Below are 17,437 nucleotides of genomic sequence, written 5' to 3' on the forward strand. Positions count from 1 at the left end.
GCCTCCGGGCGTTTCCGCCGTCTGGTCTGGGGGTGTGACAGATTGGTATCAGAGAATTGTTTATAGTGAACTGGTATATCTAGCCATACAAGATATACAACTATAAATACAATGGGACTAAAACACACTCTGCCTAAAAGTATAGTTTAAAAGATAAGTATTTTATGAAAGTATACATATCTACTAACACAGTATCATAACGAGACGAAAACAAAAGTAACTAAAGGTTGAACACTACAGTCAAACCTGGGCAGTTATGTAATCATATCTGGGATCAATATAGCCCGATCAACTATATTTATTTGAGATATGACCAACATTTTCTTGGGAGTGATGGTGCTGTTGCAACAAACCTAAAACCTAGCAACCATGCGCACAGGAGAATACTAGAATCGAACATCTAGTTTAAAATACTATAGGAGTATTTTAGGATACTATAAACCCCCCCCCCCCCAAACCTGTCTCGTATATCTAGTACCTCGATTCTCGCACAAACAAGTAATTGAAATTTCTCGCCAAGACTTCTACTACCCTATCACATGATTTGCGGATGAGCAAGGAGAGACCGAAAGAAGCCCAAGAGGAAAAACCTAGAAGTGGATCCCAAGAAATACCAAGAGATGAATCGTGAAAGGGAAAATTCCAACTAAGAACCCAACAAGGATAAAATTCCATATTCAGGTCACTCTTTGACTTGAACACATTTTCATTAATCATACACACACATCATTCACTTGTCCTAGTGGTATAAATTAGGTCTGAGTCTCATAGAAACTTAAGTGAAAGTTGAAGACTAGGACTAGTATACCTGATTCCTCAATTTCGCTTGAATCTCGGAATCACTACATAGAATGCCAATAAACCGATAAAATAAATTACAAACATTATTTATAACTATAAAAGAGTTATAATACCATAAGATAAATTGAAGTCTCAAAGATTCTCTTGATTTTGATATCCAAAGATTTATTAAGTCTCAAAACCCTAAAAGCCCTAAAACCTAAATTTTATAAACTTTAACATCAAGAATTCTATAAAAATAGTTATGAAACTTATAATATTATCTTAAAATAATTAAATTCAAGAAAATATAATCAAGGAAAATAAAAATTTAAGTCATTAATATTTACCCTTAATTTATAAGTCAAAAGTCAACATTTTATGAGTAAAAACTATATTAAGGTGCATATTTTATAAAAATATGGTGTTTTTATAAAAATGGAAGAGTGAGGGAACCTCTCTCCTCTTCAAAGTTCGTCCCCCTCTTTCCTAGGCACCCTTTTCCCAAAAATTTCAATCATTCACTTCACCCTTACACTCCATCTTCTCCTCTTCACTCTCTCTCACACTCCAACACCTACTCCACTCATTTCTCTCAAATCTCTCTCTAAACTCATAAAAATTATACAGCCAAGAACACTTCTCAAGCACAAAATCTTCATTATTTGATGTTATTCTTAAAGGTAGACACGAAAATCCTTTACTTTCCTTCACTTTTCTTTCAAGTTTTAAAAAGTTTGCTACATTTTCTCCATCTTCTTCCCCATTCTAATGAAAGATCATGAACACATAAAAATATACACACAAACTCACGGTTTTGATGATGATGGTGGTAGGATTTTACCCAAAAACAACATGCATGTTGTAAATGGTGAAATCCAAGGACCAAAGCCTAAGCCAAAATCAACATAATGCACTTTTCTACAAATTTTGGGTGAAAATCACCACATGCACCCTATGTTTTCTATCAAAAACGATTTTTTTTAACATTTCAAACTCATGATTGGTCTTCAAACCAACATGCACGTGATGATCTTCAAGCTTAGATGCTTGATGATCAAAGTTTGTTGTTAAAAAGCTTTCAAATAGGTATATAAAGGATTTATTCCCAAATAAAAATCCAAAACAACTTTTCTCCAACCATTAACTCGTTGAGCCAATGGTCATTTTGGATAGTGCTATTAGGAATTAACAACTCCTCACTCGCCCGATTGTTGGAGTGCATGATACCATATAATTTATGGAACAATAAACATAGATCTTGATAGGGCATCAGTCATAGGCTTGGTTGGGACTCATTGTTTGCTCATACACATACAAACTTGTTATTTATCATGGCAATAAACTTGTTTATTAATTATAGCAATGAACTTTGTTTCTCATTACAACAACGAACTTTGTTTATGCAAACTTAATACTCATTTTTGCAATATATTTCTATTTATGGAAACTTTTATCAAAACTTTGATTTCGATTCATGAAACCAATATTATTATTATTATTTTATCTGTGAGTACTCACCAACTATTTTATACTTGACGCTCGTTTTACATGCTTTTTCAGGAATCATCGAGTAAGTGGCAATTAGGGACACTTCACTGTTAGGAGTATTCACATGTGTTGTATTCCAATTTTCATTGTAGTTTCTTTTAAAAGTTGTCCAAAACCATTGTAAATTTATAATGATTTTTAATACTATGGTTGTTGTTGTCTTTTAACTTTTGCTATGAAACCCTTTATACTGCCACGCCTCGTGTTTCCGCTTTAGCGGGGTGTGACACCAGTGTGCAACAGTGTAAATCCGATCCCCCACAAGTAACAAGAACACAATTCCCAATGCCTTACAAAACCCACAAGTAGGAACCAAAAACTATGTAGACCATGTGTACTCTTTAAAAGACAGAAATGGTTATTTGGAGACCACAACTCATAGCAATCAAGGCCAGGACAGCCTTAGCAGCGTAAGAAACACCAAAAAGGGCACCCTTAATATAAGTGAAATGGCTGAGCACTTTGTGCGCCAAAAGAGGACCACCACACTACTCGCCTTAGGTCGGTAATGCCTTTAATCACAACCAGTAGTAGTAAACCAAGAGGAGTACACCCTCCAAGAATCCATACAACCGAATCCGTTAACCATATTGCTAGCTATGTGCTATTTTGACGGACCTTACATTAGATAATACATGTTCTCACCCTCTACCATAACTGCATCATGGGGATGTAGGTTGACCGGATTAATACCAGTACGTTAAGATTATACGAGTAAACTCACTTGAAACTAACTACGAGTACTCACAAGCTCACTTTTTGTGTGCAACAGAGTTATGTCTTCTCATGAAGGTAACCAGTACCTCGACCATGCACCGGTCGTACGAATAGACCCCACAACTTTCCAAGCCACTGTAACAGTGGCTGTGGCAGCCGTCATGGCATACTTCAATGCGAACGACGCAAGCGAAGTTGGAAGCAATGTTGGTAACTCCAAATTCCAACCGTAACAACAACCAAGGAAACCAACGCATGACAACTCACCCATGCACTCGAAAACCTAAACCTAAGAACAAGAAACGAAAGTTTAGGAATGAAAAAGGAGTCAGTTCGACTCAGAGGCTTACCAAAAGGCAACAAGAGGGATCAGTCCCTACCCCTACTAACCCTACTCCTCCCACATCAAGACATTCATATTTTAGGAGCAATCCACCCTGCCACAAGTGAAAATACCATCATTGGGGAGTCTATCAGACATTTTGTTGTAAAAGGTACAATAAGATGGGACACACCTCTCGCTACTGTAGAGCCCCGACCCCATGCGTCACTCCGACCCTCAACCCAGAAGTAAGTCCAGTTTGTCACAAGTGCGGTGCAACGGGACATTTCAAGAGAAATTGTCCAATGGAGATGACTGACGAGGGAGTTGACAACTAGACAGGAAGAGACGACAATAAATCCTACCGAGATTCTTGGTACGTTTCGAACGATAAACTCTATGTAACGAATGTTCACAGAAAGGTCTTGCAAATTGAAAACATAATCAAAAACTATTTCCCCATTCGAGAAAATCCGTAAATCACGGAGGAGCTAGAGAATGCTTACGAATGGACCATGATGGTTCCATATGGACGTTAGTATCATATATAGTAGGGATTCAATAAACTAAGAACGTGCGATCCCGCATCATTTTCCTGTCCCTGGTCTGAATGCTGATTAGGACAGAACCCCATAGCTAAGTACCTTTTAAAATCCTAAGTATGTGCGGTTGGGTCACATCCATCTATAGTGGAAAAAGTTGGCAGAAGTTGGATTACGAATTCCCTTGACTTATAGCAGCACCTTTGTGTAGCTAGAAAACCTAACAAGCAGAAACGAGATAGATCTAATGGTGACAATGAAAACAAAACTACTAACGACAAGAACACGAACGCTAGAACACCTAACAAGCAGAAACAAGATAGACCCAATGGTGACAACAAAAACGAAACTAGCAACGATAAGAACATGAACACTAGGACACCTAACAAGCAGAAACGAGATAGACCCAATGGTGACAACGAAAACGAGACTAGCAACGATAAGAACACGAACATTAGAACACCTAACAAGCAGAAATGAGATAGACCCAATGGTGACAACGAAAACGAAACTAGCAATGATAAGAACACAGACACTAGAACACCTAACAAGCAGAAATGAGATAGACCCAATGGTAACAATGAAAACGAAACTAGCAACGATAAGAAAACGAACACTAGAACACCTAACAAGCAGAAACGAGATAGACCCAATGGTAACAACGAAAACGAAACTAGCAACGATAAGAACATGAAAACTAGAACACCTAACAAGCAGAAACGAGATAGACCCAATGGTAACAACGAAAACGAAACTAGTAATGATAGGAGCATGAACATAAAACACCCTGTCATTCCTGACAACCAATACTCCTAAAATTGATGTAACAACAAGGAGTCCAATGTCATCAGTTGACACGGATAGGCTTGATTCTCACCCTACAAACCTTGAGCTCTGCAAATAGACTTTCGTCTTACTCAACCGAATAACAAAACTCTGTCAGTCGATAACGACGAAATCCCTATCAACCAGACGCTTAAGATCTGGCATAAGAAATACCACGCCCTTACTTAGCCCCAACAAAGATTGAAAATCAAAGAGCAAAGGGCATAAAAAGGAATCCGAAAGGCTTCCAACATTCCTCCAGAGATTTCCAAAATCTCTTAGAACACCACAACCATGTGATAAGCAGAGATAGAATCACCTCGACTCTTGGAATGTGACAACCGTCAATTTTCGGTCAAGTCAAAGTCAACTGAAGTCAACAAGTCAAACCATTCGACTCAATTTTCCCGTGAGTACTAGAGTTTACGTTATGTAATTTCTAAACAACTCGCTATTCTAATGAGAGATCATGAACCGAAAAGTACGTACATCTAGATCTCCTTAACCTAAAACTGTGGTAAGTGGCGAGCCAAACCGATAAAACAAATGTTGCATACTCATCGGGAGTGTGTAAGATCCTTAAACAAGGCTTAAAACAAGGTTTACGGACCTTGCATTTGCGAAGCCAAATCTCTCTTTGTATGAGAAATCTCTCCAAGTATGTGAAATCTCTCCCAAAACTCTCTTTGTATGAGAAATCTCTCCAAGTATGTGAAATATCTCCCAAAACTCTCTTTGTATGAGAAATCTCTCTAAGTATGTGAAATCTCTCCCAAAACTCTCTTTGTATGAGAAATCTCTCCAAGTATGTGAAATCTCTCCCAAAACTCTCTTTGTATGAGAAATCTCTCCAAGAATGTGAAATCTCTCCCAAATCTCTCTCAAAAGTTCCCATAACTTTTGAGGTCATTCGGGTCCTCCCAACCCTTAACCGGATCAAAAACCGCTTGAAACGGGGCAAGAACGGGCAAAAAGGGCTTAAGGACCCGAAACCCTCCGAATAGGGCCGAAGCCTCTTAGGACCCGAAAGTCCTCTTAGGGACCGAGACCAAGAAGACCCGAACCCGAAGGCTCCAGGAAGAACCGAACCCGAAGGTCCTCTCAGGGACGAACCTCACATACACCCACCCGAACCCGAGACTATTGTTCATTCGGTTCATTTCGGGTCTGACCACCTTCGCTTCTAAGACTTCGGAACGAGCCTTCGCCTTCGCCTCTCGCTTCTGGTTCGCCCCATTTTGTTTCCGGCTCGGCATCAGTAGGGACCGAACCTTGGCCTAGGACCGAGAGGTCTCGCTGGAAGTTCTTTTTCTCCCGGTTTTCGTCTAGTTTTGCGTTTAAGGACCGTTTTTAATTATTTTAACGTGGGATTTTCACCCAAAACTTTATTTTAACATATAAGGCCCCATATTTATTAATTATCCACGTTTTTGGGGATAAACCTTATCCAAGAAAAGGGTGAAGTACAAGAGGATGGAGTGTTGACTTTGCTTTAATCTATGACACAAGCAACCTCCCATACCCACTCCATGTCACTATTCACCATCAGCCCATACCTAGTCATTTCATGGTACTTTCTCACCCTTTTTCAGCCATACACTTGGTCAAGGGTAAGAAAACTCTCCTCTCTCCTCACTTCTCTCATTTTCTCTCATTTCACCAAGAAGATCCAACTCTTTCCTCTCTCACTTCCTCTCTCTAGAATTCGAGACTCAAGGGCTGATCTTGGGTTTTCCTCCACATTTGGTAAGCATAATCCATTCTCCTTATGATTATTTCACTTCTTTCTACTCAAATCATGGATATCTTACACAAACTCCATCATAATTGTGTTAGATCTTCGAATCTTCAAGTGATCCTTCAAGTGTTCTTGGGTTGAACACTTCTCTTCTTCAACACTTATCTACTGAAATCACTCAAAGTGAGTTCATACCCCTACATTTTTACGTTTTCTTAAGTTTTTAAGGGGGGGGAGTACAAGTTAAAACACCAAGAACATAACTAAATTTTTCTAACAGCTTTCATCAGAAAAGTTGGACTCATTCACGGACTGTTTTGGACAACTTAAACATTTTAGTTTTCAAAACTGTTTTAGGTGCAATTAGTTCCAGTTCTTAGATTTAAAATGACTACTCGCACATATACATACGATTTTTCTACAATTTATGGTGATTTTTACAAAACTGCCTATCATTTCAAACACCAATCCGGACCAGTTTGTGATTATGGACTTTTCACCCAAGTTTGAGGTCATTAAAAATCATGATAAAAATTATGAGTAAACTAGACACATTTTGGGAATTCTCAGAATTTACGGATTTGGTTTTCGACTTCGTATGATTTTTCTAAAACATCGCAGAAAGGTTAAATTTAGTTAACAACATATAACCTTCATAACACTTTGTATTATGTTGAGCAAAGTGTATAACAATAAGATCTAAGTATTGAATGTGTTTCCTTGTTAGTTTATCATCATAAACTGAAACTTAGTCATTCATGATAAGATTATTCATTCATTTAAAACACGTATATAAAGCTATAATGAGCATAGTTTATGTATTCATAACACAAATGCGTTTTCATAAAAGAGTTCTTATACATTACAAACGTTTCGGATAAACTATAATAGGTATAGTTTATGTATCATTTACTTCTCAAACTTATTTACCAAAGGTTTTCAGTTTAGTTCACGTAAATCTGTTAATGAATAAATTTGTGAGTCATTCACTTCGGGTTACTTCCAAAGTAACCAATTCAAAAAGTCCTGTAAATTGTAACCAGAATCTCTTGTAGGGAGAACGTGATAGTTGTGTATAGATCTATATTGGGTTTGACAAACCCACACCAGAGTTGCTTGCAATAGCTAGACCGGCAGGTCTGTGGTGACAAATGTCATTTCAGTTTCGCGACGCCTGAAGAACGTCGCAATTATGAGGCCGTCTAAGTCAAGTATGGTTATGATAACTCACATGTGGTATTAACAAATCATAAGATTTACGGGTTCTAATTATAAATTAGCGAGTTATGTCTATTTAGCTCACTAAAATTACTTTAAGTATGGAAAAATACTTGTACGTCTTCATATCAAAAAGGGTTTTATGTTCATTTAAAATCACTTTTTATATCAATTACAGATATCGCTGTATATTTTTAGTCTTGGTATTTAAGACTACACACCATTCATTACGAGAGTTTTTTCTCAAATCAGAAAGGGTTTTACGCCAATTTGAAACCACTTTTATATCTTTAAGTATGACAAATACTTGTACTTTTTCGGTACTGGCATTTAGGACCACATAACTTTTATAAGGAAAATATCGGTTTTTCCTCAGTAACATACATCTCTTTACAAAGATCGATTTTCAAACTCTTCCTGTCAAAAGCTTATGAACTCACCAACCTTTGTGTTGACACTTTTCAAAACTACTTGTATTCTCAGGAATTCAGTGAAACAGGAAATCAAACACGTTTTGAGGATGGGACGATAAATCGTCAAACAGTTCATTTTGTATTATAATGTAATTGATTGGAATCATGTAAACATATACTTTGATGTAACTTTTTCAATTATATTTATGATGGTTGTATTTACTTTGAGCACTATTATACTCGTTGTTGTGATAATCTACATGAAGTCATCCACCCTCGGACGTTTCCGCCATCCTTGGTTTGGGGGTGTGACATGGAACCACCTCAATGACCAAACACTTGACACCACTTAGCACGGTCACAAGAACGAATAGTATATGATCATAAGATTGGCATATTATGTAAAGGAAACATCAGACCCAATCTCTAAACACAGGAAGCACCTGTCTAACTCATAAGGGGAGAAAGACAAAATTGTCGTAGGCACCACTGGCTACGATTAAGCCAAACAAAACCCATCCTCAAGGACCGATACTCCCTACCCCGAATCGGAGACATGATCAACCAACAGCAAGGAACTGGCAAAGTCCGACCTACCTTTAGCTTGGAAAGACCCTAGGGAGAAAACTCCCAAGATAATCGAAGACTCATGAGGTCAACCACATCACACACAATCTCAACCTTGGTGACCATCGTACCAACTCTTAAGGCCCAAAAAACTCTACTTTTAAGGCACCAGGATCCCGATCCCTAGAAGACCATTCAAAAGGCCTCGCCGAGAAAGGTCCGATGACCTATAGTCTCTGATTAACCTAAGAGCTCAGTTTAGACATTTTACATCCCATGTATTCAACACTCATAAGTGTCAAACCACTAAAGCCCTAGAAATCCGACTTGACAAGAACGAGGTAAACAAGGATCCACACTCCAAAGGGAAACATGTGTAATGGACATTGAAAGAGTCGGGATACCCTCCTGCCTCTACTCAAGTACTCATATACCAACAACTGCCGCCCGAGCATGGGAGTTGTATCCTTCGAGGCCCTGCGTGGCTGAAAATGCAGATCATCCTCTGATGGGCTGATTTGAGAGACACCTAACTAACAAGAGGACAATTACTCAATAGCACACTCCCTACACCCAAGATTATTTGGGAAACCACAAAAAGTATAGTCAAAACCCGAACACGAACCCAAACATTGTATAATTCGACAATAGAACTATACAGATAGTAGGTTAAAGCCTTAGAATCCCAAGTAAGGGATCAGGGTATTCTTAAAGATCTTCCCTCAGGGAAGGATGAATTGATTTGAAAGGAACGGTAAACTAACTTCCCGATGCACCAGACCATTCGAGATCCTCGCACGGATCGGTCCGGTAGCCTACAAAATCCAACTACCCTCCAAGCTTAGTAACGTACATCTTGTGTTCCATGTGTCAAACCTAGAAAGGATCCGTCGGGCAAAAACCCTTCCAGTCCCATTAGACAAGGTTTAGTGGACTAAAACCTCCTAAAATTTATCAACCTATTGAGACTATGGATAGAAAAGTTAAGCATACACAACAAAGCCACACCCCAATGGTGAAGGTTCAAGGGAACGCTAGGCATGAGTCGGTATTCACTTGGGAACACAAAGACCAAAAAACTCAGAAATATTCTCACCTATTTCCGCATTCATAACCCTATCTTTCGAAAGAATTTTGGGACGAAATTCCCTCTAACGGGGGGATAATGTCACAACTAGCCATTTTGACTAAGGAAATTTCGTCCTCAAGTAAGCAAGGACTATTGTGAGACTTATGCTAACACACCTAAGTGTTAAATATGAGTTCCTAAGGATCCATATAGTGTTAGAATGCAAATCTCTCCAAGTATATCGAATCTCTCCCAAATCTCTCCAAGTATATCGAATCTCTCCCAAATCTCTCCAAGTATGTGAAATCTCTCCCAAATCTCTCTAAGTATGTGAAATCTCTCCAAGTATAGTGAATCTCTCCCAAATCTCCCCAAGTATGTGAAATCTCTCCCAAATCTCTCTAACCGGCTTCACACCTCGGTCCGGACTACTGGCTTCGCCCATAATCGCACGCGACTTCGGATCCGAGAAGCTCACTCCGGATCTCGCCGGTGGACTCCGGAATTGGGAGAAGAGCTTCGGAACTCGCCCAGCACCTCCGAAAATCATAATATAGCTTCGGAATTTACATAATGCCTCTGAAATTCACTTCTTGACTTCAGACTTTTGACCATTTCGCACCATTTTATCATTTTAAGGCATTTTGATGTCAGGAATCCCACCAAACTCGTGTTTTTCTTAACTAAGACCCCTAAAACCTCTATTTTATACCAAATTTAATTATTTAAATTATATTTACATCAAAATTAAAGGTTTAGGATTTAGGAAAACCTTATCCTAAATCAAGAAAAGGACAAGGAAGTTTGACATTGGGATTTGATGAAATCCTCATTTCCCATGCAAATCCCAGATAAACACACATTAACCCATGGATATAAGTCTTGTACACCAGTCCTCCAAGCAAGTGTCATATCACTCTTATCCCTCCACTTAGAATCTGTGAACTCCTCTTCTTCCTTTTACCCACTTCTCAGTTTCATCTCCACCAACTTCTAAGAGTGCTCTCAACTCCTTCAAGTTTCAAGTTCATCTCTGCAAAGGAAATTCCTGTAATAGCCCGGATTCCCAGGTATTAGCTATTCTTATAACTTTTGGTGATTTGTGAGGAGACTCGGTGAGTTGGAGCTCAGACTCGCCGAGTATGATCGCGATTTGGGCGCGGGTTCGCGTCCGGACTCGGCGAGTCCAAGAGTGGACTCGGCGAGTCCACGCTGTTTAATGAAACCCTAATTTCTCGGGTTTGAGGCATATTTAAAGGGCCTTATGGCCGTCATTTGCGCGCATCAGTCCCCAGAGTGAAACCCTAGAGCATTTGAGCGATTCAAGTGAGGGAAGGAGCCATTATTGATCTTGGAGCTATTGCTTAGCAAGGAAAGAGGAGATCTAGCCAAGAGGAAGCAAGAGAGGGGTGGATTCCTGAAGAACTGAGGTCCAGGACATCACAACTGAGGTACCATTCCGAATCATTCTCTGTTATTGTGATGTTCATGTAGATTTAGGGCTTTTGAACCCATTTGTGGCTAGATCTAGTGTTCTCATGGTCCCTTAGCGAGTTAAGGTCCTGGATTTGGACCCATAGAGGTCCAGAGCACCTCTTTACCAAAGCTTTATATGCATCCATGGAGGTTTTGGCTTGGGATCAAAGATTCAGAGGGATCGGGTTCCCGTAGGGACTCGGCGAGTCCACGCCAGACTCGGCGAGTCGGGTCAACCGTTGACCGTTGACCAAAGTTGACCAGTGTTGACTTGATAGGGGTAGTCGACCTTAGTTGAGAAAGTGTTAATTAGAGATCTATGGTGTTATAGGAGGATTATAGCTCGGAGGATCGAGCGCGAGTGATTTCCGGGATTTGCGAGTTATCGAGATACGCGAGGTGAGTCTTCTCACTATACGTTACCTTGAGTGGTAGTTATGTGTGACCGGAAGGTCGTATGTGCTTACATTGAGTATTATGTTATCCTATTGTATGTGACATGCTATGCATTATCTCTTTGTGATTTATGCTATGTAGAGTTTACAGACCGGACCGGAGGGTCCAACGAGCTTAGGACCAGAGGGTCCACAGAGTTGTGGGACTGGAGGGTCCCACTGAGACACATTGACCAGAGGGTCAAACAGAGTTATAGCCTCGAGTGGCTAATGTGTGTTGTATGTGGTATTTTGGGGAACTCACTAAGCTTTGTGCTTACAGTTTTTTATGTTGTGTGTTTCAGGTTATTACAGTATCACGGGAAGGCACCGGCTTGATTGTACACACCAGAGAAAGAGTCATGTTTTGAGGATCCTGGGTTATCATGCAAGTGGAAATGGAGTTATGTTTTGTAATTTGATTATGAATGAGACTTTAAACAAAGTGTTTTTAAGAATTAAACGATTATTTTAAATGAAAATTTGTTTTGAAATTTTCGATGTTACAATTCCCAGATTTCTTTGGTGAGTATTCTTATCCTCTTTAAACAACAATTCTTCACATTATTCTAAGATTTCATCACATTTACACAAAAATTATTCTTAGGATATTCTTAAGTTCAAAGAAACTCTCAAGTGTTGGAACTTAGAAACTCCTCTTTAGCTTTTCAAATCACCCAGCAAGTCAACTAAGGTGAGCTTCATACCCCACCTTTTTCAATGTTTTAATGTTTTTGGGGGAGAGTACAAGTCAAATCTTGCCTAATACTTGAATAATTACATGTAGACGTATGTTTGTATATGTGTGTGAAATATTATTAAATTAATATTTTAGTAATATACTCATGAACGTAGGATTTCTCAATTTCATAAAGAACACAGGTTACTTTGTGTACAAAAGAGCCTCCCAACTATTAGGTGTGTCCAACTTAACCCCTTTATTTATGCTTTCATGTCTAGAGATATAAGTTATAAAAAGGGATCTTGATAAGTGGACACCATTTCTAGTAATTTCCGAAAAAGGAAACTTTGTGACTATTTGCAAACTATCAGGGGGTATTTTATAAATATTCGATATAAAAGTTTGCATCAAGAAAATATCAAATAGAGCCTTTATGACAGAAATATTTTTATGTCATAAGTTGTTGTCATAGAACCTCCAAGAACAAAAGTAATGTTCTATATGTCATAAAACAGAAAATGCGTGTCATAACCGGCAGTTATAAATTTATATAAATTATAACTTGACACTTTTTCTCTTGACTAAAATGACTCATTTTTCAATAAACAAAAAGGAACGAACACGAGCACCCAGTTAACGAGCACAATCAACGATATGGAACGAGAACGATACTTCTATTCAATGAGTACGAATTTCATTATTTATCTAACAAATAATGGATCTCTAACGATTGCTCAAAAGGTTGTTAATATTCTAGTCAGAAAATCTCAAAAGTACATAAATATAAAAATATTAGTGTACGTCTAAGTCCTGTAAGGAGTTATAGTCAGAGTCTCCTGGAGGGAGAGCGAGAATTTGTGTATAGATCTATACGAGGTTGACACCCCGCACCTTTGTTGTTCGCTACAGCTACACAGGCCTGTCTAGGGTGACAAATGTCTTTTCCAAACCAAGGGAGCCTGAGAAACGCCAAAACAGGCACTCCGTCAGATTAGTATGGTTATAACGACTCACTAGAATATGTTATATTAACTGGAAATTTATGTAAGGAAAACCTCATAAATAAAATTTTGGCACGTTTTGTTGACTGTCCTTTCTTTTCACCGTGTAGAATGTCCACAATTGCCATGCTGATTCTTTCTCCTAACAAGTATAGAGTCGTAATTCTACTATTTTACAAATTAAAAAGCGTAGGACTCTATAGAAAACGATTTTCTACGATCTCGATAACGATAAACTAGAACCTACGAATATTTTATAGTAGAAAATATAGGCTTTTCTGGAGAAAACAATTTTCTACGATTTCGATAACGATAAACTAGAATTTACGAATATTTTATAGTATAAAATATAGGATTTTCTTGAGAAAACGATTTTTCTACGATTTCGATAACGATAAACTAGAACGCACACTCAATTTTACTCGATAAGAGGAACAAGATTTTCAACCATATTCCTTTTTGAAAATAAGGGATTTTTTAAGCGGTTGATTAGTACTATTCAAAAGAACTATTCTCGGACACAACTCGCTTTCACAAATTACAATACTTTTCAAATATCACTCCTTATAAGGATGAACAAAAGTAATGTCATACACACATATATCCATGATTTTCAAGGCAAGACTTCAAACAATTTCATAGAAAATATCGGATTATCTTAAAGTACAATGAGAACGATTATAAAAAAGTGTAAACGATTTTATACGAAAATGCTTATGAACTCACCAACTTTTTAGTTGACACTTTTTCAAAACGACTTGTATTCTTAGGGATCTAGTAAGCAGGTAACAAGGGACGCTAATGCAAGACCCTTTAGCTGTAGTTTGAAGTTTTCTACTTATGTATCTTTTGTGTAACTCGAAGAACAAATACAACATGTAAAACATGTAAGTTTGTTATCTTAATGTATGATGTTTGGATTGCTCTGTTTCATTTATATTCAATTGTTATGATACTGCACAATGAAGTCACCCGCCTCCGGATGTTTCCGTCGTCTGCTCCGAGGGTGTGACATAATTATCACGCAAAATTAAGGTATTCCAAAATGACGGGGCGGTGAATTTATCAATCACACCATTCGTGGGATCTTCGAAGAACATGGTATTTTTCATCTGCTTTCATGCCCGCATACTCCCCAACAAAATGGCAGAGCTGCATGAAAGCATAGGCACATTGTTGAAACTGGTCTTGCTATGCTTTTTCATGCTCATGTCCCAACATCATATTGGGTTGATTCTTTTATTTCTGCTACCTATATTATCAACCGACTTCCAACCAAGGTTCTCAATAACCATTCTCCATTTGAGTTTCTCTTCTCATGCATACCTTCCTATGACAATTTTCGCACCTTTGGTTGCCAAGTCTACCCGTATCTTCGTGACTATTCAGCCCACAAGCTTGCCCCACGAAGTATACCTTGCATCATCATTGGATATCATCCTCAATATAAGGGGTATAAATGTATTGATCCAGCTACATCACGCATTTACATCACTCTCCATGCACGTTTTAATGAAACTTATTTTCCATTTACTGCTCCTAATGTGTATTTAGATTTTTCAAAGCTGGATCTCTCGGTTTTTCGATGATGGGCCTTTTCTCACATCACCTTCTGATCGGCATACCACTCCATTGATTTTCCGGGCTCATTCGGATCCATCTTCTATCCCATGTTCCTTATGTGAACCAATTCCTAGCAACAACCTACCCGCTGGTCTGATATCCGACCATGCTCCTACTACGCTTTCTACACCCAACGAAGACACAATTACCGGTTCAGACTCTGGTAGCCCACCTGCCAACTCAGCTCACGGCCCATCTCCAGACCCTTCAAACCGAGCCTCATCGCTTCATCCCATGACTACATGTTCTAAGTCTGGTATTTTTAAGCCCAAACACCTCTTTGACTTTTCTACGCTTGCTCAACACGCGCTGCATGCTGCCTTTTTTTTTTTTGAATTTCAACCAAAAGGATAGAAGTCAACTGCTAAAAATCCACGTTGGATGGCTGCCATGCATGAAGAAATGGAGGCTCTACGCCATAATAACACTTGGGTGTTAGTTCCACGACCATTTTCCTCTAATGTTGTTGGTTCTAAATGGGTTTACCGTGTTAAATTTAATGTTGATGGATCTGTTGAAAGGTATAAAGCACGACTAGTTGCCCAAGGCTTCACACAAATTCCAGGGATCGATTATTCCCGTACATTTAGTCCGGTAATAAAAGCATATACTGTTCGCATTGTTTTATCTCTTGCAGTATTGAACAAATGGTGTCTTCATCAGTTAGATGTCAAAAGCGCTTTTCTTCATGGTCAACTTATCGAGACCGTGTTCATGGAACAACCACCTGGTTTCAATGATCCACAATTTCCAAATCATGTATGCAAGTTATCCAAAGCTCTTTATGGGTTGAAGCAAGCACCAAGAGCTTGGTTTCAACGTCTCAACACCTTTTTACTATCTAACGGTTGTGTCTGCAGCCGTGCTGACACTTCTCTGTTCATCTTTTCTCATGACTCTTGCATCATGTATCTACTTGTTTATGTTGATGACTTAATTCTCATTGGCAGTGATGAGTCTGTTGTCACTGGATTTACTACTCGTCTAAATCGTTAATTTTCCATCAAAGATCTTGGTGACTTGAGCTACTTTCTTGGTCTTGAAGTTACTTACACAAACACTGGTCTATTTCTGAGTCAGTCCAAGTATGCTAAAGATGTTCTTACTTGGACGGACTTGCTTGATTCTAAACCGGTTCACACGCCTCTTGCTACGCATGGAACTTTCACTTCTAAAGGCTCTCCTTTCTCTGATCCAAGGTTCTATAGATCTCTTATTGGCGCCCTACATTACCTAACTATTACCCGACCAGATTTATCTTATGCTGTGAATCAAGCCAGTCAATATCTTCATGCACCTACTGATGCACACTTTCAATCTTTCAAATGTATTCTACGTTATGTTAAGGGTACTGCTTCATTTGGACTTATTTTCTGTCGTCCGCAAACCAACAACATATTGGGCTATTCTGACGCTGAATGGGCTCGTTGTCTTGACACTTGTCATTCTACTTATGGCTACTCTATATTTCTTGGTGGAAATCTTGTCTCCTGGAGTGCCAAGAAACAACCAACTGTTTCATGATCTAGTTGTGAATATGAATACCAAGCCATGGCGAACACAGCTACAAAAATTGTTTGGATCATTCATCTATTGCATGAACTTCATGCCTTGCCACCAGATCGACCAACTTTGCTATGTGATAATAAAAGCGCCTTATTTATGATTCAAAAGCCAGTTGCTCATAAGCGTGCTAAGCACATTGATCTTGATTATCATTTCATCCAGGAACTTATTACTTCTAGAAAGCTATACACTAAGTTTATTCCTACCAAGCTTCAAGCGGCATATATATTCACCAAAAGCCTTCCACGTCCTCAGTTTGATCACTTTCGTACATTGCTACGCGTAGGTCCACCGCCTATTTGCTTGAGGGGGGATATTAGATAACTATATATCATATATATTGTTTCTTATGTTATGTATATTTGTACATATTCTAGATCCTACTTTATAGGATCTCTCTATTAATGTAACTTCTCAATGTATATTCAATATCATACACACGATTATATGTGTGGTTCAATTGATCTCAGTATTACAACTTCATCTGGTAGAGATAATCTTTTATCTGTATTCTCTAGAATCCAAAATCATGGCCTTCAAATTATTGATCTTGATTTTCCCATCTTCATCCCTAACTTCGATACTAGTTTTTAGGGTATTAACGATAATTAAGATGCACGCTTGACAAACGAACATGATAATAGAATATAAGAAACTAACAAACGCATAAGAATTTGTATGGTTCACTTGATGTTCTATCAAACTACTTCCATATGCAAACTCATTAGATTCTTTTATTGATTTCTAGATGCTATAATATAAAATGACTGACATAATAACTATCTATCACACCATTTTTCAAACACTCATAGTGTTTGACTATTTATGTGAGTGAAGATGGGACAACCTTATTTTTATAGAATTAGATTAATAAAATATATTTATAAAGAAGTTACCTAGGATTTAGCACTAA

This window comes from Lactuca sativa, chromosome 4, assembly GCF_002870075.4.
Source record: "Lactuca sativa cultivar Salinas chromosome 4, Lsat_Salinas_v11, whole genome shotgun sequence".
NCBI lineage: Eukaryota > Viridiplantae > Streptophyta > Magnoliopsida > Asterales > Asteraceae > Lactuca > Lactuca sativa.